This window comes from Lucilia sericata, unplaced genomic scaffold (genome assembly GCF_015586225.1).
Source record: "Lucilia sericata isolate MDLA Ls3-8-SP2 unplaced genomic scaffold, ASM1558622v1 Contig000330F_arrow, whole genome shotgun sequence".
Classification (NCBI taxonomy): domain Eukaryota; kingdom Metazoa; phylum Arthropoda; class Insecta; order Diptera; family Calliphoridae; genus Lucilia; species Lucilia sericata.
This window is the reverse complement of record NW_023994351.1, coordinates 167,253-192,030: the sequence shown is the minus strand read 5'-3', so window position 1 is coordinate 192,030 and position 24,778 is coordinate 167,253. Positions and strand designations below refer to the sequence as shown.

Sequence of the window (24,778 nt, the reverse complement as noted above, 5' to 3'; positions counted from 1 at the left end):
TGGTCCAAATTTCATCAAATTATCTTCAAAATTGCGGCCTGTACCTTGCGCACAACGTTTACATGGACAGCCAGCCAGCCGGACGGACATGTCTTAAGGTGGGTGTAGGACCAATATTTTTGTGTTTTACAAACATCAGCACAAACGTATAATACCCTCCCCACTATAGTGTTGTAGGGTATAATTATTATAATTAAAGCAGAATATACTTCAACATTTCTAACAAATGTGACATTTCAATTTCCCTCACAAAAACTTAACTATAAACAGAAATACAGAATACTGAGAATTATATAAACTCATTTCAGCCCTGCCAGCACTTTTAGGTGACTCTTAGAAATGATTCTTTTATGAGCCTCCAATATTAAATAAACAGAAAAGTAAAAGATTGGATTTAAATAACAACATTTTTGTTATTCTTTACATACACACAGAAAACAGATCGATGGGAAATCGGTTACCATGATAAATATTTAGTTAAACTAATTAAAATTGTATCGCTGTTATTGAAAAACTGTATACTTAACTGATTTTCTATATTCAGTATTAAAAAATAATAATACTAATCGAATTGTGGTTTTAACAATTTCTAAATTAATAATTTGAACTGAATTGTATCGGTTATTAAATTCATTTGGCAATTCAGTAAATGCAGCCGACTTTTATTTAGGATTAAAACGTAAGAACATCAAATATTAGTCGCTACAACCGAAAAACAGTAGAAAGTAAAAAATATTGAGCACTGCAACCAATTATCAATTGAAGTAATTATTTAAAATTTAATTACGGTTAAAGGAACCAAATTCGATGTTCACAACCGATTAATTGGTAATTATAGTTGACGTATACAAAAATAAATAAAATAAAAATAATATAAAAAAACCTAATTACATTTGAGGATAAATTAATGCAGAAATTTGGATAAAAAAGGTAATGTTTGGTGTATTTTATATCTTATAATCTATTTTGTGTTATTTTTCTATAATTTTTAATAATTTTACACAGCGGAAAGGCGTGGAAAGATAGTGTTCCTTTGAAAATGTTGAGCAGAATCAAGAGCAAAATCCCTGTTTATTACCATGAAAATCTCAAAGCAAAAGGGGAGAAGTTATTTTATATGTATACGTTTTGTAAGTTTATACATATTTATATTTTATTGTAAATACTTTACACAAAATAAATATATTTTCAAATACACATAATCCACAAATTGTTTTTCTATAAATAATATTTCAGTTGCTAATACCAATAATTTCAATCCAGATTACCGAATAATAATTAAAAATTTTTGTGTACACCATATATTCAGTAATACTAACCGAATTATACAATAATTACAATCGAATTTTGGGATAGTTGTTAGAACCGACTGAATTCGATTGGAAACAAATTCGGTTATCACAACGAATCTGTTTTCTCTGTGTATCAATACAGGAGAAGTATTCCTTCAATTATTCAGTGGCAAGAACATAAGTACTTTATGTTAAAATCTATGCTAATAACATTACTCTGTTAACATGAATTATATACTCTCTCGTTTAAGTATTACAATAACCTACTGCATTTCTATGTTTCATTTCCATGCCATAGCTAACATTGAGATACACAGAACGGGAAAAATACTAAACAACTAAACGGAAAAAGCTTTTTTTTATCATATTTTAACACTAGAACTGCAAATCTTGTAGCACGTTTTTGTGTTTCACAAACACACACACTCTTTTAGATGAATTTTCTTCTCTCCTAATGTTCTAAATACACACGCGTTGGCAATGGTGAGAACTTAAAAGAGTAGTTTTTCGCTGTAGTGTTGCTATTGTTGTTAACGGTGGTGGTGTTGGATTTTACAGTTCTGTTGTTTTCTGTATTGATGCCTTGGTATGTGAGTGAGCTGTGCTGTGATTCCGGTAGAGACTCTAAAAAAGCCAACAGCACAAGCACTTGGTGTCAGCATTGTCGGTATATCGTACAGCATTCGTGTGCGGCGTTTCACTGCTACTTGTCGTCGTATAGAATACAGCTCCGTGGTAATAATTCTTTACAAAAAAAAAAGGAAGAAAAAAAAAAAAAACAAGAGAAGGCATGAAAAATACATGTTTTTTATTAAACATTTTGTGTGTATGTTAATTTTTTTTTATATTTTTGGTTCATTCATTTGGTGAAAAGTGAAGCAAGCTAAAGAAAATAGAAATACAAAAGGAAAAGCAAAGTGAAGAAGAAGTATAACTCACACATACATGCCTGCATATATATACAAACACACATTAAAATGAAATAGTGCTTGTTAGTGTGCGGTAATGTTAAGAGTGTCAGTGAGTGAGTGAGTTAGTGTCTTCTGAAACGGTGTTTCAAATCTTTGTGTGTATGAAAGTTGGAGATAATGATGATAGGTTTGTGTAAGTGTGTGTGTGTGATGGCATTTGAACTGGAAAACTAGAGGCAAGAAAAGTTGGATGAAGAAAAAAAATCAAGTATTAGGAAAATGTTAAAACCAACACACGAATAAGATAATAATGACTATGAATATGACGATGTTGGTAGTGATGATAATGATGAATAATCTAATAATGATGATGGTAATGATGACAACAGCGACAACGACTGCGGCGACGACGACGACAACAATGATGAAGAAGAAGACAAGTAAGACCTAGAGTTCGATGTGCAGCAGTGGAACAGTTTACTTTTGTTTTTCCGCGTGCTCGCACACGCGTTTATATTACGGAAAGACGGTTATTAATAAAAACAAACTAAAAACATAAAAAAAATAAAGAAAGAATTAAAAATACAAATTAACTAAAGAAAAAAACAAAAATAAACGTTAGTATATTTGTTTTCTCTAATTAAATTGAAAACAATGGTTTAAATTTCAAAAAATAAATTTAAAAAAAGTAATTAACTAAGACAAATGCAAATAAAGTGAAACAAATTTTTAATTTTCCTTTCCTTATTTGTAACGAAAACGAAACTTTATTTTTTGCAAAACAGCAAAATTATACAACACTTGAAAACTACTATTACTCCACTGCAACAAGGCATTCAAAAATTGGCAAAAAAATAAACGTATAAAAACAGCTTAAAACACAAGACAAAAGTTACAACAATACCAGGAAAAATAAATAAATAAAATAAATTTATATATACCAACCAACCAACCGACCTCTTTATTGCACTGGCAATTGTTTTTAGTTGTTGTATTTAAAAAGTTGCATGGTTGTTTTTGGTTGTTGCTGGCGGTTCTAGTATTGTCGTTCTCTGTATGTTCTATATTTCTGTTCCGTAAAATTGTTGTAGTTTTTGTTTTAGTTTTTTCTCTGTTTTTGTATTTTCTGTTGCAATGCCAATGCAATACCCTTTTTACAACTACGATTTGCCTGCTGCATACACACAACGATACAAACAACAGCAACAATAACAACAACAATTTTTAATGCCATTTAAAAGTTGGTTGCTTGCTTGCTGGCTTTACGTGATGATGGTCTTGCCACTTGCAACTGCTGCCGTTGTTGTTCTGTGTCAATGAATTGAATTGGATCGAATGAATGAATTTTTGCAAGTGTGTGCGAGTGTAAGCTGTTAAGCAGCGGAAATGGAGTAAAAGTATTTTGTGTTTGTGTGTCTGTGCAAATGCAATAGAAATAAATTTTGAGCTTAAACAAAAAAGTATAAAACAACATAAAATAAGTTTAAGTAAGAAAAAGAAGAAAAAAAATCCATAAGAAATATTACAGCTAAAATAGTGCATAATTGTGGAGTGGGGCAGTTGTCATCATTGTTGTTGTTGCTGTTGTCTTTTATTTTCCAACGCAAAACGAAAAATTAATTATGTTTTAAACACAATTTCAGTGCTGCATACATTAAATTAAAATTTCACCATAAAAACGGAAGTTCTAAAACCATAATTCATGTCATAACACAAATGTATAAAACGAATAATTAGTAAAAAGTCATGGCTTAAGAAAAGTTATGTTTATGCTAATCTAAAAGAAGAATAATTCCAACAAAATACATCTAAATAATTTAAATTACAAGCCAGTAGAAAAAAGTTTTAATAATAAAGTTTATGTTGCAATAAAATAACCAAAATGTTTCAGAAAACTCAAAGAGTTCGCATAAAATATAAAAGCAAGTTTATTGAAACTTTAAGGCATCATCAACATCACTGTCAGCAGCACCAGCATAGAGATAATGTTAATAGCAGCAAGTGTATGAATTGCTAAAATAGTGCAACAAAAATAATGGTGTGTATTTTTTTATGAAAATTATTTTTAATATTATAAGATTTTTGATTTTGTGTTAAAAAAATTTTCAAAAATTATGCTTTAGTTTTTTTTCAAAAAGTCTCTATTTACAAATATTTAGGTAAAAGTTTTGGAAAAACTGTACTATTTCTTTAAGAATATTATATTTTTATAAAGCAAAAGCATACTTTTTGTCTCAAATTTAAAACTTTTGACTTTCAGATTTTCTGAAATGGCTAATATGTTTTGACTTTATATCTGACAATTAAAAAGAAATATTAAATAATATTAGTTTACAAGGATTTAGAACCTTCATATATTACATTATTTTGGCATTTTATCTCGGGGACGTCAAACTTTTGAAATAATCATTAAAAATATGAACAACATTAAAAAATGAAGGATATTTAATTATTGTTTTCATACAAATATACCACTACAGCACTTAGGCAATAACTTTCTTTTCACAAAACATGGATCATTCTTTCAAATTATCTTAAAACTCAGAGAATAGGTGATAGGTTCGTAACTCATTCTTCCAGGGATATATTTGCAGCCATATGTTTCTAATTCGGCGATAATTTGTCAAAGCTTACAAAAAATTAAAAAAAAACACATTAAAACCTTTTTCTTTTGGAAATTGCAAACATTTTATTCATAAATGGAATGAATATTGTAACAAATAGATTCATACACTTCCCAAGAAATCTTTACTTGCCCGGTAAGTAGGCAAGTAATATTGAAGAAAAGTGTAAGTAGTTACTTTTTGGGTGAATAACTACTTATTGTTGTTCGACGATGACCAAAAAATAACTGGTTACAAATGTGCTTACCCGATTTTGCCGGATTTATAATTGGATTTATAGTTTTTATGTTTACTAGTCTATTCTCTTACTCAATGCTCCATTAAAAAGTTGTTTTATCATTCTATCTGGAATATTTTTTACACAAATGCAAATATCAACACAAATGCAAATATCTTTAAAAAACTTCTAATATCGACTAGGGTTAGAACCACAAACTAATTCCTTATTAGACATACGCTATAGACAATTGACTACAAATCCTATTCAAAAAATTTAATTAATGTTATTCATAACGGCCACTCATTACTAAGTAATGTATGAAATAACTACATTACCAACAACACTTATAACTAAAATTTGAAAATATTTTACTGGGTTTTTTCAGACTAAAGCTATGTATACACGGTTGTTAGATCTTACAAGGTTGGCAGTGAAATGTGCGGAAAATGTCTAACAACAGTGTCATCTTACAAATTTTGTCTTCCTACATTTTCAGAAATGCTTTTTGCAAAAGTAAAATTGTAAGTTCACACGATTGTTAGACATTTTCTGCACATTTTACTGACAACGTTGTAAGACCTGGCAACCGTGTATCACAACTTTAAGACAAGTTCATAAATAAAATGTTATTGCACATAACGTTTTTTACTTGATTATTTCCATATCGTCACCTGAAATGCAAAAAGCGTAAGAACACAGGAGAGACAAAAAACTAAATAAAACTAAAGCTATTTTTGCTATAAAAACGACATTTTATTATAAGTATTGTATCCCAACATCAATAAACAGGGTCCCGTTTTATAAAACGAACCGGCAAACGTTCAAACAAATTTGTATGGAAAAAATTCAAATTTTCAAAAATTTTCCAGTATTCTTCATGCAAATTTTTTACGTTAAGGAAAGTTTTGTTTTATAAAATGAGGGGAGGTAAGATTGTCTATTATGTTACTTTTTAGGACTTTCTTACTTGTGGAAATGACTAATTTGTTGTCACGCCCTTTTGAATTTAATTTCAACAAAGTCCATGTTTTTGACAATAGAGTTTTAAAAATTTGCAACAACATGTATTTTGATGCATTTTTAATCAAAAAGTCAATTTAAAATTTTTTGGTTGTTACGCGTTTTTGCATTCCATGTGACGATATACATATTATCGAATTTTAAAGATAAATAGGAAAAAATAAATGTTGAAAAACAAAAATATGAAATGAGAAAAAACATTAGAAAAATTTTGAAAAAAAAAAAATCATTCAAAATTTGTAAAAAATATGCGAAGTGTCAAAAAAGGCAAATGACAATAAGTTTGTTTTCGACTTTTTGTCACAAGCTTTTGAGCTTTTAATAATTTTGGCCTCTTAAAAAAATCCAATAGATTTTCGAATTTTTTTGAATAAAATGTTAATTTATAACACAAAGTCTATTCGACTTACGGAAATGGATTTAAATTCAGTAAACGATTTCTATACTCATCTGCTAATTAAATAAAAATTCCCTCATTTTCCTAAATTTAAATAATTTTTTAGAATTTATTTTTAAATAAAATTTTACAGTGTCTAATTTATAAGAATATTTTGTAGTCAAATTTTCATTGAAGACTTGCATAGTTTAAAGGTTATAAAAAGTGAAAGACCTAATGTTTTTCTAGACTCGGAAATACAGCACACACCAACTGGACTTGTAAAAGAGGACCCTTTACTGACTGGAATTTTATAATTTTCAGAAGCTCTTTTTTAACCTAAATTGTATAATTAAAATCTGAACACAATTAATAACGATATAAATTGTTTAATAAAAACTGATCGAGGTAATAATTAGTTTTGTTTTTAAACAATCACGTGATTATTTTATATCAATTTCATTCTCAAAACGGATACTTGTTCTGATAGATGTATATTACTTATACGTCAACGTGACTCATACTAATTACTTCGCTTGATTTACATATTTTGAAAGAAAATTAGAAAATAGTTAATCAAAAATATAATAGAATAAAATTAAGAATAAATTTGTAATGATATTACTGATTAAGAGTGAGATCTTTCAATTTCAATACAATAACAATTTTTTGATTTTTATTTTTATTTAGTGCATTCGGATTAGAGATATAAAATGTTTAGTAAAAAGTGATCGTATTTTAACAATTAGTTTTTTAGAACAATCACGTGACTAATTTATATAAATTTCTTTCTCTAAACGGATACGTGTTCTCATTGATGTTTATAACTCATACGCCAACGTAACTCATATCAATTACTTGGTTTGAATTATTTTGAAACCTAATAATTAGGTTTAATTATTAAATAAATTCCAAATAGTTTTAAATTAAATAATATTAAATTTTCTTTTGAGATAAAGGTCAATTCTTTGTAAAAATTTGAATTCGGATTTGAAATTGAATTTTAAACCAGTATACAAATATGCTGAAATTCAGTCATATCTGTTATGTTCGAAAATTCTAAATTCAACTAAAAAATACGATATCAATATTGAGATGTTCCTTAAATTTTGGTTCCATTTACATTTTACAATTTCATTGCTAAAATATTTAAAAATAATTATTTTCTATATATTTTTTTAAATTAATATGTTTTTAAATTATCTAAAAATTTACAAATAATAATTTGTAAGTTTTCAGATAATTTAAGATTTCAGATTTCAGAAAATGTTTATTATTAAACTTGTTAAAATAATTCCTTGAAAATATAACAAATCATGCATGGAAGTGAATAACGATGTTTAAACAATTTTAAAAATTTGGAAACGATTTCGGTTTTAATAAAATAAATTATTATAATAGAAATGTTTTTAATATATACAAAAAAACTTCTTCAAGATTTTGATTTTTTTATATTTTATAAAATTTTTATTTTTTAACTTTACATTTTCTAAATACATAGACAAACAAATCTAAATTTTAAAAAATGTTTAAAACTTACAAACGTTTATAAAAATGTTTCTTAAATAGGAATATTGCAATATTTTGTTAACCATTTATATCACTTTTCTGTCATCAGTATGTTTTCTTTCGTTTTTACAATTCTAAGCATTAGTTGTTAAATTATCGATTAAACATGTCTGTTCAAAGAATTAATCAAATATTCAGCCATTATTAACGAATTGTTATAAAACTACATAAAAAAACAAATAGTAACCGTGTTTTTTTCGCTGTAAATTTTATTGACATTTTCTGATTGAGGTCAATTTGAAGTCGTAGAAATGTAAAAGAACTTGACCAAGAATAAGGCCATAATGTAAAAAATCTAAAAATGTTTATAAAATTTTATGGAAAATAACAAGAAATAATTTTGTTTGTAGATAATTATTTTAAGAAATCACAAAGTTAAAGGAGATAATATTTTGAAGAATTTTTGCGAAATAATATAAGTTTGAATATGATCAAGTTTTAGCTTTTAAAAAATTATATTATATATTTTTTTCTCATTTTTATGGGAGCGTATGATTAATGTGAAATGATCTCAACAAGGTTTGAAAATAATCGAGTTTTAGCTATTAAAAATGTATGTGGGCAATTTCGTGTCAAGTAACCCAACTTTTAAAAAGTAATAACAAAGCTCTTAAAGGAAATGGCCTAAGCTTTCTTTTGTGCAAAGAAAAAAACAACAAAAATGTGAATTTTAAAAAAATATTGGAAAATTAAGTGCCAAATATTGAGAAAAATTTTATTCTTGAGTTCAAATTCTTATTCTTTTGATAGATATCCCACTAGCATTCCATTATGGGACTATAAAGCCTTTAAAAGAAGTATAAGCTTTCATTTGAGAAAAAAAATTTTTGAAAAGAAAAATTATTTTCTTTTTTTTAATTTAAAATTTTTTTTTGGAAACAATGAAGAAATATCTATCTGAACTCCTTTGGACAATTTTCGCTAGGACCAATAGGTGAAAAGTTACACTCATTTGAATAAAACCCTGTATGACCAAAAGGTGCAACTTTGAACTTCTAAGTCCGGCAGTTCATAACCGATAGAGCTAAAAATTTATGTCTGGCCTACTATCCAATAGTACTAACTATGGTGCAAATTTCATCCATGTCGATATTTTGAGTTGGGTCACTTGACAAAAAATTGACCATATTAATATTTTTCTCGTTATATGATATAACATGGGAGCGTATGATTAATATGCAATGATCTTAACAAGTATACTCATATTGGAAAAATATGTAAAAGTCCACTGAGTTTAACGCTTTAAAATACCAAAACAAAACAACAAAAAAAACAAAAACAAAATACAAAAAGCAATGAAACCAAAACTTATCAAAACATGCGTATTTTTCAATAAGTTCTTGTTGCAAAAAAATGTTTTTTTTTTATTGAAATTTTCAGAGGTTGTCTCGGATTTTTGTTAATATCTCCGTTATTTATGAACGGATTTTGCTGATTTTAAATAGGAAACTTCTCGAAAGTATGCCTGACAGAATTATTGAAGATTTGAATCCCGAAGATATCTGGGATCTTCAGAAAACTGACGGACATGGCTTAATCGACTGCGCTATCTATAAGGATTCAGATTTATGGGGTCGGAAAATTATATTGTGAAAATTTCAAACGGAATGACAAACTTATATATTTTCATGAAGGTGAACGAGACAAAAGGTATTATTCATCACTGTGATCCAAATTTGTGATCACTCTATCAGGCGTACTTTCAACAATGTTTGATGGGTGATATCTCGAAAACCATTACATCCATATTAAAATTTATATTTTTTTTAATAATTTGGTGGTAATTTTCGAGTTTAAAGAAAGATAGAGAGTTTTGCACTCAGATTTTTTTGTCACTTTTTAAGACAGAGAAATTTCAAATTCCTAAAAATGTCGAAATTTTTTGTTTATTTTCAAAATTTATATCGCAGATGTGGGATTGTTTGTTGAAAATTTTGCTATCTAAAACTTATTTTCATAAAAATAAGATATATTGACTTTTGAATATTGTCTCTCAAGTTGTTGTTTTCAGCAATTAACTTCATATGTATAAACGTATAAAAATAAGGTTTGATGCCAATATTATCATAGATTGTTTGCTCATAACTCCATTATTTTTCAAACAATTTTGTAGATTTTTAACAACGATTATCTTAAAAAAAATATGAAGATTTAAATTTAAAATTTTTGGGAATTTCTAAAATTTTTGCAAATTTCTAAAATTTTTGGAAATTTCTATAATTTTTGGTAATTTTTTAAAATTATGGCAAATTTTCTTACAAATTCTTACGAAGTTGAAATGTATAAAAATGTTGAAAGAAATACATAAGTATATTATTCTTACCTTTTACTTTTCAGATAAATTTCAAGTTCAGTGTAGTAGTGTACCACTGTATCATAAATTTAAAATTTAATTTTTTTTCTAATTGCTTACTAAGTAATGCAGACCATTTAATTAACTTTTTTATTTTAAATGTGTCAGTAGCAGAATTTTTTACAAAAATGTTTCTATTCGATATTTAAGATAGAATACGATTAAAATAATCTTATGTAATATTCATGATAACCTTCTATTAAACTACCATTTCATTAAAACTTCATAAATTAAACAATTTATTATAAAAATACATTATAACAAAATAACTCAACATCTTAACAATTTCTAATGACTCTCAAGTGTACACTTAAAGACAAGAAATTGTATTATAAAAACAATATTTAAGGTACATTTTTTTTTTCTAAATTTCTCTAAGAGATCTTTTAAGTAAGTGATAAGCGTTTTATTTTCTTCTACTGGTATAGTCAGTTTATATATTTAAATTTATAAATTGCCAATTCCTTAAATAGCATTTAAATGAAATCATTTTTTAAGAACATCAAATAAGTTAAGAAATCTATAAGCAGCTAAAAAATAAAGAAAATATTTTAAATAAATAATACAAACAACAAAAGCGTGTTTGTTTGTATTTGTTTAGTGAGAAACAGAAACAAAGAAAATCAGTTGGTATAAAAAGAAAAACATTTTACATAACATTATCTTAAATTATGCTAAATTTAATATAAAGCAAATTATTTTCCAACTGACCTACTAACCAAACAGTACATAAATTATTTGCTAACACACAAACACATATAGATATATGCATACACATCTGCATATACATACAAACAATATTTGTGTTTTGTTTTGTTTCCCCTAAAAATATACTATAGAAAAAAAAAATACTTTCTTATGATAATTTTTGTTTCTTTCATTTGTTTGTTTGAGTGTGGCTGGCTGCTTGGGTTCTACAAAAAAATATCCTTCTTCCTTGCCATTATTTAAAGTTTTTTCACTTTGTTGTTTTTGTGTTTTTTTTGCTCTCTGATTTTGTTTGTGTAAGGAGTACAAAACAAACAATAAATGTGAAATTCACATAGACAAACAAAATGAGTAACTAAAGATAAGCAAATTAAAGTTTATTTATTTTACTTATTCGTTGTTGTTGTTGTTTTTATATATTTTTAAACAGTGTGTGATTTCTTTGTGTTTGTTTAGCTCACACATTTGTATGCTATATTTTCTACTTTTTTTTGTTGACTAAAACAATTTATCAACTTTTTTTCTGTATTTCCTCATATTTCCGTGCAAAATATAAATTCACAAATATCTACTACTACTACTGCTGCTGTTCTGCTGCTAACAATCAAGTGAAAGACAAGCAGTAGCAATGTTTTGAAAAAAGAAAAAAATTACAGCTAAACTGAACTAACTTTTTCCCTGGTTTTTTTTCCAACACTTTATGTTGGTAGTGAGTGTTTTATAATAATATTTAATGTAGACTATTAAACATGGCAACACACAGAGTGAAAGAAATAATCTAGAAAAAAAAAACGAAACTCTCTACAGGAATGAAAAAATTATATTCATTTTGTTAATAAACACTTACAACTGACACCAGGCTGAAGTTTTTTTTTCTATACATATTTTCATTCCTTCTCCCATTTGGTTACACGTAAATGTATAGTTGTATATTTTTTTTGTAGTTTCCTTTTTTAATTCTTGTCTATTAGATTTCGTGCTTATATTCTTTATAGTACAACACATGTAGGTCAGAGGACGTTACGTTTACTCTGCGCTCTGCGAAAATATTTACATATTAAAGTATTATAGAAATGAGAAAAAAAAAATTGAAATGAATGAATTCTAAATAGTTTATATTCCATTAGATTTGACGTTATTTGAATCTGTAGCATAAATTCTATTATAAATAGAGTAAAATAAATGAAAGAATTGTTAAAATATAAGGTGTGTGTGTATATATATATATATATAGTTTTTTTTTTCATTTAAAATGTTATTTTATAATTTATAAATTCTACAATTTTTTGCATATTAGGCAAATTTTCTGTTGATGGAGGGGAAATATGTTTTAGATATTTTCAAAATGAGGACAGATTTTTTATATAGTTTTAAATTGATAACAGTAAGTGTAAATATGATAAGATTTGCAGGAAATAAGTTTGTTATTTCTTAAAGGTACAAGTAGAATAGTATAGAAGGAAGACCATATTTTAGGATATGTTTATCTTAAATTTCCAATGGACCCATTTTCGCAAAATTTTATATAGGTTTTAATAGTGCTATTGAACTTATTTTAATCGAATATCATACCTGTGACTCATGAATTAGAAAAGGAATGCAAAATAATGCTTCAGCATTTATTGATATTAACTCAGCAACCAACGTTTTAGCTCTTGTCATAAAGAACAAAAATGTTAGTGGGGTCACAAGATCACCCTGTATGATGTTAATGAAGAAGATGGAAGACAGTCTGGAAGTAACGTGCCTGTGGACATCATAAGTTCTGAATAAGAGTAAGATTCGGACGAAGATTTGCGTCCACAACTTAAAAGAGTACAATTTGCAAGTCCAGGTCCATCAACATTATAAACATAATACTAATACTTTTTTCTATTATTTTTGTAATAGATAGCATTGTATCTCAATGTTAAAGTAAAGAAAAAACAAATTAAATTAAAAAATTTTCTGGAAACTTTTCACTTTTGCGACTTACCTATCATTCCTAGGAAGTTCATATGTTCTACAAAATTGTTTATTGAGATCTTAGTAGGTACATTTTTGTTGATTGTTTTCTTAAATTTTGAACGGTTTGCTACTTATAGACTTGAACAAGGAAAAAATTTTAAGAAAATTTACTTTTGGCGATTCTGATTATGAAGATAACGTTTTTTTGACTTCATATGTTCACAATTTTTGTTCTTTGTGATAAAAGCAACAACATTCCCTCAGAAAGTAGATCAAAATTCCGAACGGTTTGCAAGATATTAGCGTGAGAAAATTATCAATTTTTTCAAAAATGACACCAAGGCCCCAAATCTTTGGGGGCCTATAACTAAAAAAGTACATGACTTTGGGCAAAACTGGAAGACACTGGTCTTCTTATTTTTGGTCTTTTATCATATAGTGGTGTCCGTATATTGTTATTTTTTCCCGTTGCACTGTGTTATCTATACCTGGTTTCATTTTAACATCGATTTATGAAATCTTGCACAAATTTTTTCCACAAAATAAACCCTCTAACACTGGGCTCAAAACAGTCGATGGACTAATCAACAGATAGGAAAGGGACTCGACAATAGACCAGCACACAAACTTCTCAATAGACTATAGAATAGACTACTCAATAGAATAGTCCATATAATAGCCAGAATAGTCATAGACTAATCCGCAGACAAGACAATAGACTAGTTAATAGGTTAGTTAATTGACTAGATTATAGACTAGTTTATAGACAAATCAAAACATGAGTCAGTATAATAGTCAATAGAATAGCCAATAAATCAGTCGAAAGAATAGTTTATGAATTAGTCAATGCAGTAATCTGTGGATTAAATTAGCCAGTAGACTTGTCTGTTGACTAGTCCATAAAGTAATCTGGTTATTAGGCTACTCAATAGACTAGTTATAAGGCAAGTCATTATAATCTAGTAAATAAACCAGTCAACAGAATAATAGTTAATCGATTATTTGATAGACTAATCAGTAGACCAGTCAGCATACTTGAAAATAGACAAATTATTGTGAAAGTCTAGAAAGTCTAGTCTAGTGCAGACTAGAGCATAGAACTTTCATTAGACCAGACCAAAGACTTTATATCATACCATAATCTTAAAAAGTACTTCTTCTCTAGAAGTCATTGGAAGATCATAATAGCTTTAAAATAAACAGAAAAGATATATCTTTGTATAAGTACTTGAAGAAGGTTCTAAGGAACTTTAATGTTTTGAGTACGCCCCAGTTAAAATACTTCAAAACTTATTTATATTAATTATAAAAAAATCCTACAAATCAATTTATCACTTCAATACATCTGGGTTAATCATTTTAGACCTACTAAAAATCTTCAACCAATATACTTTGTAATAATTGCACAACTTTACTATATTTTAATATACATATATTTTATTTTCATAACCTTTAGTAGGTCAAATATTTATTCCATTCACTTTATACACCTGCAGCAATTCAATCAAAAAAGCTAAATTATTATTGACTTACAATTTAATCAAAAATTTCCACAAACTTGACCGAGTTTTATTTTTTCTCTTTCTATATATTGCATATTTGTTATTCACGAAAATGGGTTGGTCCAATTTATTTCGTTTTTCATGAAAATTAAAAAAAAGGGAAAAAACTAGTTGGTATTTTTTCCTTTTTTTTCATTTATGCCAGTATTGCACAAAAATGATTGCTCTTACAAACTAGTGCTAAATTAAATAAAACATTTAAGTATTTATTATGGCAAGTTTGTTGCAACAAATAGGACAAAAAGTAAAACTACCTAACAAACTCATCATCATCATCATGTTTATTATGGTTGTAGTTGTTGTCTTTCATTTTCTAGAACAGCAACGTGCAACAAAGATTTTACAACGTTTAACTAAAAGAATTATACAAAAACAAAGAATGAAAAACGAAAAGGCAGCTTTATAAAGTTGGTGATTTTTTTTAGTTTAAACGTGCAAAAAATACAAAACAAAACTTTATGGCAAATTTTGTTGTTGTTTTTCATGGTGTTTTCATTACTATTTTGCATATGATGCCAAATATGTATATTCATTTGTGTGTTTATAAAGCTTTATATTCCAAAAACACAACAACAATTGTTTTTATACATTATATACAACAATATTCGTGTTTTAGTGAGTGTAAGTAGCAATGCATGTACTTTGGCCTACTGTGCCAGTGGTATTTGTGGAAAGCATGAATGGCAGTTATAATGACGTTACCCCACATATATAGAAGCAGCTATGAGATACAATACATACATACAAACTCCTCTACATGCATTCTCAGATATGTTTGTATTTTAAATGTCTGTGGATCTAGCTATTCAATAGTGTCTATATAAAATACTATTGCACAGTATGTTTATAACAAAAAAAAAAAAAAAAAAATCGTGAAAAATATCTTGTACGTTATTGCCAAACTACCACCATTCAGGCCGAACAAAACCAATGCAATCCAGCCAACCACACAAACACCGAAAACGGCCAACAAACTTACTAACTGATTCACTGGCTCACGAAACAATCCGCCATATAGTCAAATAGTCTTTTAAACTGGGACATCAGTATTTTTTCCAAACACATACTTTGGCATAACGTTTATTTATTTAGTTTTTTTGTTTAAATACACAACAACTACAAGAAATAGTGACGCTTTTGCTATTAAACAAAATAAAAAAAAGAGCGGAAAGAAACTAAGAAAGATAGTTTGATAAGGGACATTTAAAGGAATTTATTCATTTTTATCTAAAAATTTAAGAGGATCCAAAAATTTTAAATTTTCAAAAATATAATTTTTCGACCCTATAAGTTATATATGTATACATATATTCTGGATCCATATAGTCAATTAAGCCATGTCCGTCCGTCTGTCTCTCTGTCTGTCTGTCCGTCTGTCTGTCTGTCTGTCCGTCAGTCTGTTGAAATCAATTTTCTGAAGAGCCCATATATCTTCGGCATCCAAATCTTAAATATATATATTCTTCTGAGAAATTTCCTAAAATTCGTCCATAAATAATGGTGATATGAGCAAAAATTCGAGAAAATCTCTGAAAATTTCATCAGAAAAAGACAATTTCTTGCATGCTTTGGCAGAAAAGCAACATCATCATTGCTTATTGGAACAAACGTATTGTTTGGATGAAAAACGGTTTTGATATTTTAGAAATCTGACAGTGGCAAAGAAATTGCTCCAGAGATTCAATGTCCTCTTCAATTTAGAGCATGTCTTCATTCGTCTGAATCCGCACGTCCAATCAATAGATGTGCTCGTAATTCTGTGTGTCCACTCAGAATACGTACCATCTTACTAACCTCAGACTCATTTTAAGGTGATTTCTCGTGTTGCTCTCATTAGGGTCACCCCATAGGATCTTTGTAGTTTTATCCATTGTTTCATTATTCCAAGAGGCCTTACTATCTTACTAACATCAGACACATTTTGAGGTGATTTCACGTCTTGCTCTCATTATGGTCACCCCATAGGATATTTGTGTTTTTATCCATTGATTCATTATTCCAAGAGGACTTATGGGATTCTCTTATCCATATTTTTAATTCAGCTTTTGTTTTCTCGAAAGGTTTAGCGTTCGTCAGGTTAACTACCTCGAGTTCCCTTCCCTTTAAAACTATTACAGTAGCCCTTTCGTTGACGACACGTCCTGAGTGGCGTGGTATCCTATATGATGTAAACCTTACCTCTGGCAGAATATTCAGTTAAAGTTTTCTTACAATCGAATAGAGTAGATTTAATTCTATCACCTGATATCATTTATCAGTAAATGCGAACCGATTCCGAAATTTGAAAATTTCAACTTAATGACTCCAGATCATTCATTTCGACCACTGAGAAGTGGTGACTGTCAACTGCGTCTACTAAAAATTTTCACCATAAATCGATTTTTTTAAATAATTTAATTTTTTTAATGTTTAATTTTTTCTGAAAATAAACTTTAAACCTGCTTTCTTTAAAAATAATTATAAAGACTTAAATGAAAATATGTTCTCAAGTTCTCAAGAAATATTTGATTTATCAATGTTAGAAACTTAAATTTCTTTAAAACATTAAACAATTTCATTCTAGTCCTTTTGCCTTCCTATAATTTCATTTGGCTTTCTAAAATATGTACTTTAACTTTTTTTACTTTTTTTTTGTATATAAGTTAATTAACTTCTTTTCCATAATAATCTCTATTAGTGAAGTATTTTATTTTTATCATGATATTGTGTAATATTTTATATTAAGTTCAACCAACTGTAAATTTCTTTTAAATTTCTAATTTAATCTTATTAAAGGCTTGTTTAAGTCAAATTATATTTTTCTCCCCATAGACATATTTAACGCAGTGATAATTGAATTAAAAACATAAAATTGTTAGGGTAATTTGAACAAATTATTAATTTGTAATTATTGAATTGAAATAAACAGTAATTAATAACTTAGAAAAAACAAACCATTAGACACACACACACACGTAGAATATAAGGTTTTTAACAAACTTCACAAATTGGTTTTCTAAAGTAGACTTTGTTGTATGGAGGCTAGGAGTCAAGTGAGGTCTGATCACAACGATATCATACGACTCATTTATGACGATTATTGTAGATATACTAACATAATGAACATACTTATTTAGGGGCTCCAAAGCCCTATCTGGGGGTATTTTGTACGCTTTTATACGTATTTTAATACATTGATTTCTATTTAGCCATTAAATAAATTAAATAAAATTTAAACAAATTTATTGTACTAAGGCTTAGTCCTTGAAAAGTATTGTTATATAAAAACTAAAGAATTAACAAAATTAATATAGCTCCTTCTTATAGGTCTATTATAAAATATTTTAAAATTTATTTATTTAACTCCTTTTAAACTCTGGCCTATGAGTCTCATGCATGTGTCGTTTTTTTTTTTTCTTCTATTTTATGTTGTTTTTTGTTTGGTGCTATTGTTATTGTTATTATTGCATTATTTCACTTCTATTATGCCCAGCAGTTTCTGTGAAGTAGATGTCTTCCTTTTTGTTTTTTATTCATTTCTTTTATAAGTCTTTCACTAATTTAACATTTGTTCTTTGTAATGCAGGGTGTAAACAATCTAAGTTACGCAGATAGACGAACCATTTTTTAATTAATCTGTTTAAGACTCATTTACTGTAGTTGCAGCTTTTGAAGGATTAGTTTCCCGGAACATAAGTGTTGTAAAATCGCTCCTGCTGGTCAGTTGCCCCAAACTGCAGGTTATATTCATATATAAATACGTTATTTTTATAAATTTATTCTTGCAGTGTTTTCTGTTGTTATTTTTTTCTATATGTATTTTCTCGAATATACATACATATTTTATAAACGTTTACTGTCTTAGTCGTTTATTTCTTTATTTATACTTTTTTGTTCTCTTCTTTCGTTTAATTTTCGATGGCATTATACAATATAAAAAAGTAACAATGAGCCAATTTGATATCAACATATACAAATATACATGCTATAAAGATTAGGGTGGACCCAAAATGCATGTTGCTGATGTTACCACCGAAATGAAAATTTTGTTCATTTTACGATACCATTTTTGAATTGTGTTGTCCTTACGACAATACTTGTTTTGTTGAGCTTGATCAAAGGATAAAATGCTCCTTTTTGAGGTTTAAGTATATGATATTTTTCACATTTCTTACAATGAATATATACTGAATTTTGCCACCTTGATATCAAAATTTCATATCATTCCTTTGAGTGAAACTTGAAGAAAATTGGAAAATCCCAAAAAAGGATATTTTTATTCTTTGGCCAAAACCCAGGACAAAAAGTTTGAGAAATTCTATCTTAGAATGAACTTGAGTTTTATTTTCGGTGGAAACATCAATAACTTATTTTTCCTCCACTCAAACAGGCCGACCCTAATGTACATACATGTATGCATAAATTTGTGCATGTTGTTAAAATATTTTATATATTTATAGCAAAAAAAGAAGAAGTACATACTTTCAAAGAAAATTTCAAATTACCCAACAGATCGTCGAATTAGCACCACGATCTGATGACTTCAGAAAAACGCTATTAAAATCAGGATATATTTATTTTAATTTGAATTCTCACTCAAAGTCTTACTGTAAAGCAGTTATAAACAGAACAATTTTACATCTCAAAGTTACATCACGTAAAGACACTATATCGCTGTTTCTGAAGTTTTAAGGTGTTCGTCATCATGCTTTAAATAAGTTTAAGTTAATCCGACAAATAAAAGAACTACAGCGTTTGTGCTGATGTTTGTATCGCCCAGAATTATGCCAATCGACTCCGAATCACTTTCTTTTCTGAAACAAATAATTAAGCTATGTCCGTCTGTCTGCCCGTCTGTCTGTCTGCCTGTATGTCCATGTAAATTTTTGCGATGAAATTTGGCACATACTCTTCTTTTGATTTAAGGTCGAACGCTATTAAAAATGGTTGAAATCGGTCTATTATTTCGTCTAGCCCTCATGCAACCGTACCTCCGGAATAGGACATTAATCGGCAAATCTTGGTTTTTTATAAGTTTAAATGATACTGTCGATTTTCGTAATGAACGGGCCTCATTTGACTCCAACTCCCATACAAAGTCGCCTTCAGAAAATTACTTGAAGGTGAAAATTCACCTTTAAACACTAGTATCGTGATGAAATTCTGCATAAATAACTATACCCGACTATATAGTCTTGCTTGTTTTGAAATAAGTTTAACTTCAACATGTCATCAATACTACAGGGATTTTACTTATATATAAATAGAAACATACGATATATGTATGTATATAACAGATATTATGTATATACATAGACATTTTTCACTTTGACTTTTGTTGTTTTTGTTGTTTCTTTATTATAAGTAGTTATCATTATTTGGGTTATTATAGTCATTATTATTGTATACTTGAAAGTGATTTTTCTAGCTTATTATGCATGTATGTGTTTTATAAATACACTACATGCTTGTATATAAGTATAAAGTGTTGAATTTTATTAGTATAATTATTAGATGAAATTATGTATTTATAGAAATTTAATATGGTGTAATTTTATTTAGATATAGAAGACACAATATATAATGCGCCTTAAAATAGACTTTAATATGGTTTATAATGAAAATTAAATTTTATTAAGTAGGCCATATATAATGAACTAGTTAAATTTTGATTAAGAATATAAAAAACAAATTTTATGAAACCTTTAAGAGTATATTAATAAAATTATATTTATTTAAAATATAATGAGGAGTTCATTCCAGAGTTTTGAAAGTTCATAGCAGTAGTACTTTCTGCATCGAATCAATATCCGTCTCTTTGCCCATATAAATCTATTATTGAAGTTCTTTAAACATACATGACATTACTTAAATCCTATCTTATCCGATTATCTATATAATTACAAGAATTGTAACTTTGAACTTTGCAGCATACTTTAGGGCAGTATATAAATACAAAATTTAAAGTCTATTTTAAGGTAAATCTAAAAATATGATATTTTTAAATTTTTGTTGTATACTTTAAGGCAAATCTAAGTTTTCTTTACATTTGACTAACTATTTCTACATATTACTTCCTTTTACTTTCAAAATTTTAATATAAAGTTTTTGCTATAATATTCTCTTTCTACTTTTGCTTTATATTTTCAGAATTTTTTGGAGCATGAACAATTGTTGGAATTGAATGAACTATATGTGCAAATTCAACAGAAGTCATAAAGAATAAAAAACTTTAATAAAAAAAGGGGAATTGCTAGTAAAAAAGGTTTAAAAAAAGACTAAAACTTAAACCTACAAAAAGAAAATTCATAAAAATATTCAATATTTCAAAAGGATTTGAAACCACAACAATAAAAATACATATAAAACCAGAATAACAAAAAATAAAAAGAAAACCTAGTAATAAAATTGACAAAATAAATAATAATAAAATAAAGAGAATAACAATAGACTGAATTAGAGTCCAAATATTTATAAATAAAAACAAAATTATAAAAACCAAACCAAATATTAAAACAAACGAAGGAAATTCTCAATTTAAAAATTATTTAAATAGAAAATTTTTAATAATAAATGCAATTAATTTAAACATATCATAAATTAATAAACATAATAATATAGAATTTAAATAATATTTAAACAACAAAGAAATATAAATAATATACATTGCATTTAAATTAAAAGCAATACCAATAGAAATTCAAATAAAATAATAATAAAATATTCCATTATTCAACAATTCTTGTATGAAATTTACAAAAATAAATTATTAACAAAACTGCCCTTTTAAACAAGAAAAAAGTGAAAAATTTAATTAAAACAAAAAATATATTTACTTCTGTAAACCAACATTGCCACATATTTCTGGGACAGACAGACACATACATAATATACAAAGACAAACAACATATTAATTTATTAAATACTAACAACGAACAGTTAATTAATAAAAACTATAAACATACTATTATTACAATTTTGGTTTTTTTTGATACCCTTAATTAAAAATAAATAATTAATTATTAAACAAATTTAGCAGAAAGAACAAACAAAAACCAATTGACAAAATTTTGTCATAAATTAAATATTTAAACACTTGGAGAAGTGTTAATAGTACACAATAAACAATACATAAACCAAACAAAAAAAGTGAACATAATAGATTCATTTGTTATTAAACAATAACAATTTCATACTAAAACTAAAAGAAAAAAAAAACTAAAACATCAAATTCATTGTCATGCAAAAAATCACATGTAAAAAAGAATGAAATTCTAGGAGAAAAAATCATAAACATTGAGAGTGAGAAAGCAAAAAAAAAAAAAAACAATTAAAAACCGGAAATAAAAACAATTTCAATTCATAACACATACACAGAAAATTCAAAAAAAAAAAAACAACATTCTATACAAATACTTTATCAAAGACAAACAAGTGTTTGTTTTAGTGAGCGTTTAAATATTAAACAATAGAAAAAATTTAAAAAAAAACTATTAAAAATTTTAAGTGTTTAATTATACATCAATTGAAAAATCTTAAATTCATCATTTTACAAACAACGTTTAACAAAGCTAATATTTATTTAAGGTAAGTGAATTTTTATTTATTTTATAAATCAATTGTTTATTTTAAATTACATTGAAAACATATGTTTTTTTTCGTTGAAGAAATTTTAATGTAAACAAGCGGCCTTGTTTGATTTATTTTCATATTTATATTGATATACAAAGTGTGCTTGGCTGCACTGATATAGATTTCTAAATTCTTGTTGAATTTTCATATTTAGCCTATAAGTCCTAAACAGTTTTGCATACGTTGGAATAAATTATCCCGGTCTTGGAAACCAAATTTAGGGATTCACATGTTTTATTTTTTATGACTTATCAATATGCTCTTTATTTCGAACAAAAAACGGAAACATGATCGTTATAATAAAAAAAACGCCTATCGTAAAAAATGCAATACAAAATATGTTGAAACTTTATTTTAAATATTTTACTGCATTTTTTACGATTCTCTACAAAACAATTTAATCACTAAAACTTTATTAAAATACTCTTTTATTTTTTATTTTTTTGTTTTCTCAAAAATTTTATTTACATTATTTACGACATTTTAATTAAATAAATTTTTCTGCAAGCGCACATGTTCAAGAATTTCTATAACATTTCCATGTACAAATGTAAATCAACTGTTTTAAATACACATCAAATATTAAATAAACTGAAACGTTTTACAATAATAAAAAAAAAAAACAAGAGACATATAAACACAAAAACATTCCCTTAGGATAAATAAAAACAAAGAAAAATATGTTCTACAACATTATAGCAATAAACAAAAATTTTCTAAAGAAAACAAATCAAAATTCCTCTAAAATAAACTTGAATAACATTTGAATGATGCTGATCTATCTGGCTGCCACCGATGTTGCTGCATCTTTACGGCAAAACATATTTCACATACATACATAAGAGTAATAAAACTGACTGTTAAACATTAGAAGGCAGTGAAGGGTATATTCTAAAAATTTCCATACAAGTGTTTAGACTACACTTTCACGCTTAAAATACAAGAATATATGCAATTATGTTATATAAATATCGTGGCCCTCACTGTTGTAAATACAAAATATGTAATACAAGTAAACACACAGCTTTACATATTTCTCTTATATGGCAGCAACATTAATACACAAATATGCAACATTGAAAACATGTACATATGTATGTCTAAGTTGATTTTAGTACTTTGTTTGTTGTGCTAAAAATAACAAATCACAACAATATCAAATCAACCACTCGCGCTATTGTAGCGGGAACATACGACATGTCTCAACAAAACCAAAACACAAACAACAACAACAATGACATCCAACAACTTCCTTTTCCTCCAATTCAAACATGTCATTCTTTCACTCTTTTGCTCTTAGAAAAAGTTTTTTTTTCTTGTTTATTGAATGATAAGTGTTTCAATGACGATGATGACTAAAATGTTTTTGTATGAACACAAATATTATATATTAGGGTGGCATAAAATTGTTTTTCAAAATTTGTTAATTGTGCTGCTTATATTTAGAATATATTAGTGCTCTCTACGTTCCTCAATTGTCCCCTAACTCGTTCCAATGGGAAGATAATTATTTCAAAAGTTGTCTGCATGTGCAGAAGACTAGACTAGAAGACTTAGACTAGCTTATATTTACAATACATTAGATCTCTCTACGTCCCTTAATTGTGATTATAGACCAGATTATAGTCCAGGCTGAAGACTAAACTGTATTTAATGCCTAGACTGGCCTATAGTCCAGACTATAGACTAGACTATAGTCTTGACTACATATTAGACTACAGTCCAGAATATAGGCCAGTTTATAATCAGAGTATAGACTAGACTCTAATCTAGGATTGTCCAGACTATAGCATAAACTTTAGTCCAGATTATACATACATACATTGGATTATACTATATATATATATATATATATATATATATATATATATATATATATATATATATATATATATATATATATATATATATATATATATATAATCATTATAGTACATACCATAGAATAAACTGTAGATTAGATTATAGACTAGACAGTTCTATAAGTGCAAACTATAGAATATATGTACTATAGTCCAAGCTATAGAGTATACCATAGTCCATATTATAGTATTGCCCAGATTACCGAATAGACTGTTTTCCAGAATATAGTTCATACTATATAATAGATTATAAACCAGACTATAGACTAGCCCATATTCCATACAAGTCAAATAGAATATACTACTTATAGTCCAAGCTATAGAGTATACCATAGTCCATACTATACTATAGCCCAGCTTACCGAATAGACTGTGGTCAAAACTATAGTTCATAATCCAGACTGTAGTCCAGCCCATATTTCAGGTAATAGGTTTGTACTTTAGTCCACACTGTAGACTAGAATAAAGACCAGACTAAATACTCTACTTTAGACTGTATAATCTATTCTAGACTATATACTAGAATATAGTCCACTGTATAGTACAGCCTGTACTACACTGTACTACATACTACACTAAAGTCGAGAGTAGTAATCATTCTACAAACGGCACCAGTCTAAAATAATATGTGCATAAAAATGTGTTTAACATGAGAAAAAATTAGCGAAAATTTTTTCTTTATATTTTTCTAAAAAAAATTCTAAAATGACGCCATTGTTAGAC

General features: G+C 27.2%; 1 long non-coding RNA gene across 1 annotated transcript; it reads left to right on the top strand.

Annotated features, from left to right (window-relative positions):
• Positions 1-1,974: 1,974 nt before the first annotated feature.
• LOC119603715 lies at positions 1,975-20,898 on the top strand. Its single transcript, XR_005231421.1, has 3 exons — positions 1,975-2,576; positions 3,847-4,241; positions 20,712-20,898. It is a non-coding gene; the product is annotated as an uncharacterized LOC119603715 (long non-coding RNA).
• The last annotated feature ends 3,880 nt before the right edge of the window (positions 20,899-24,778 follow it).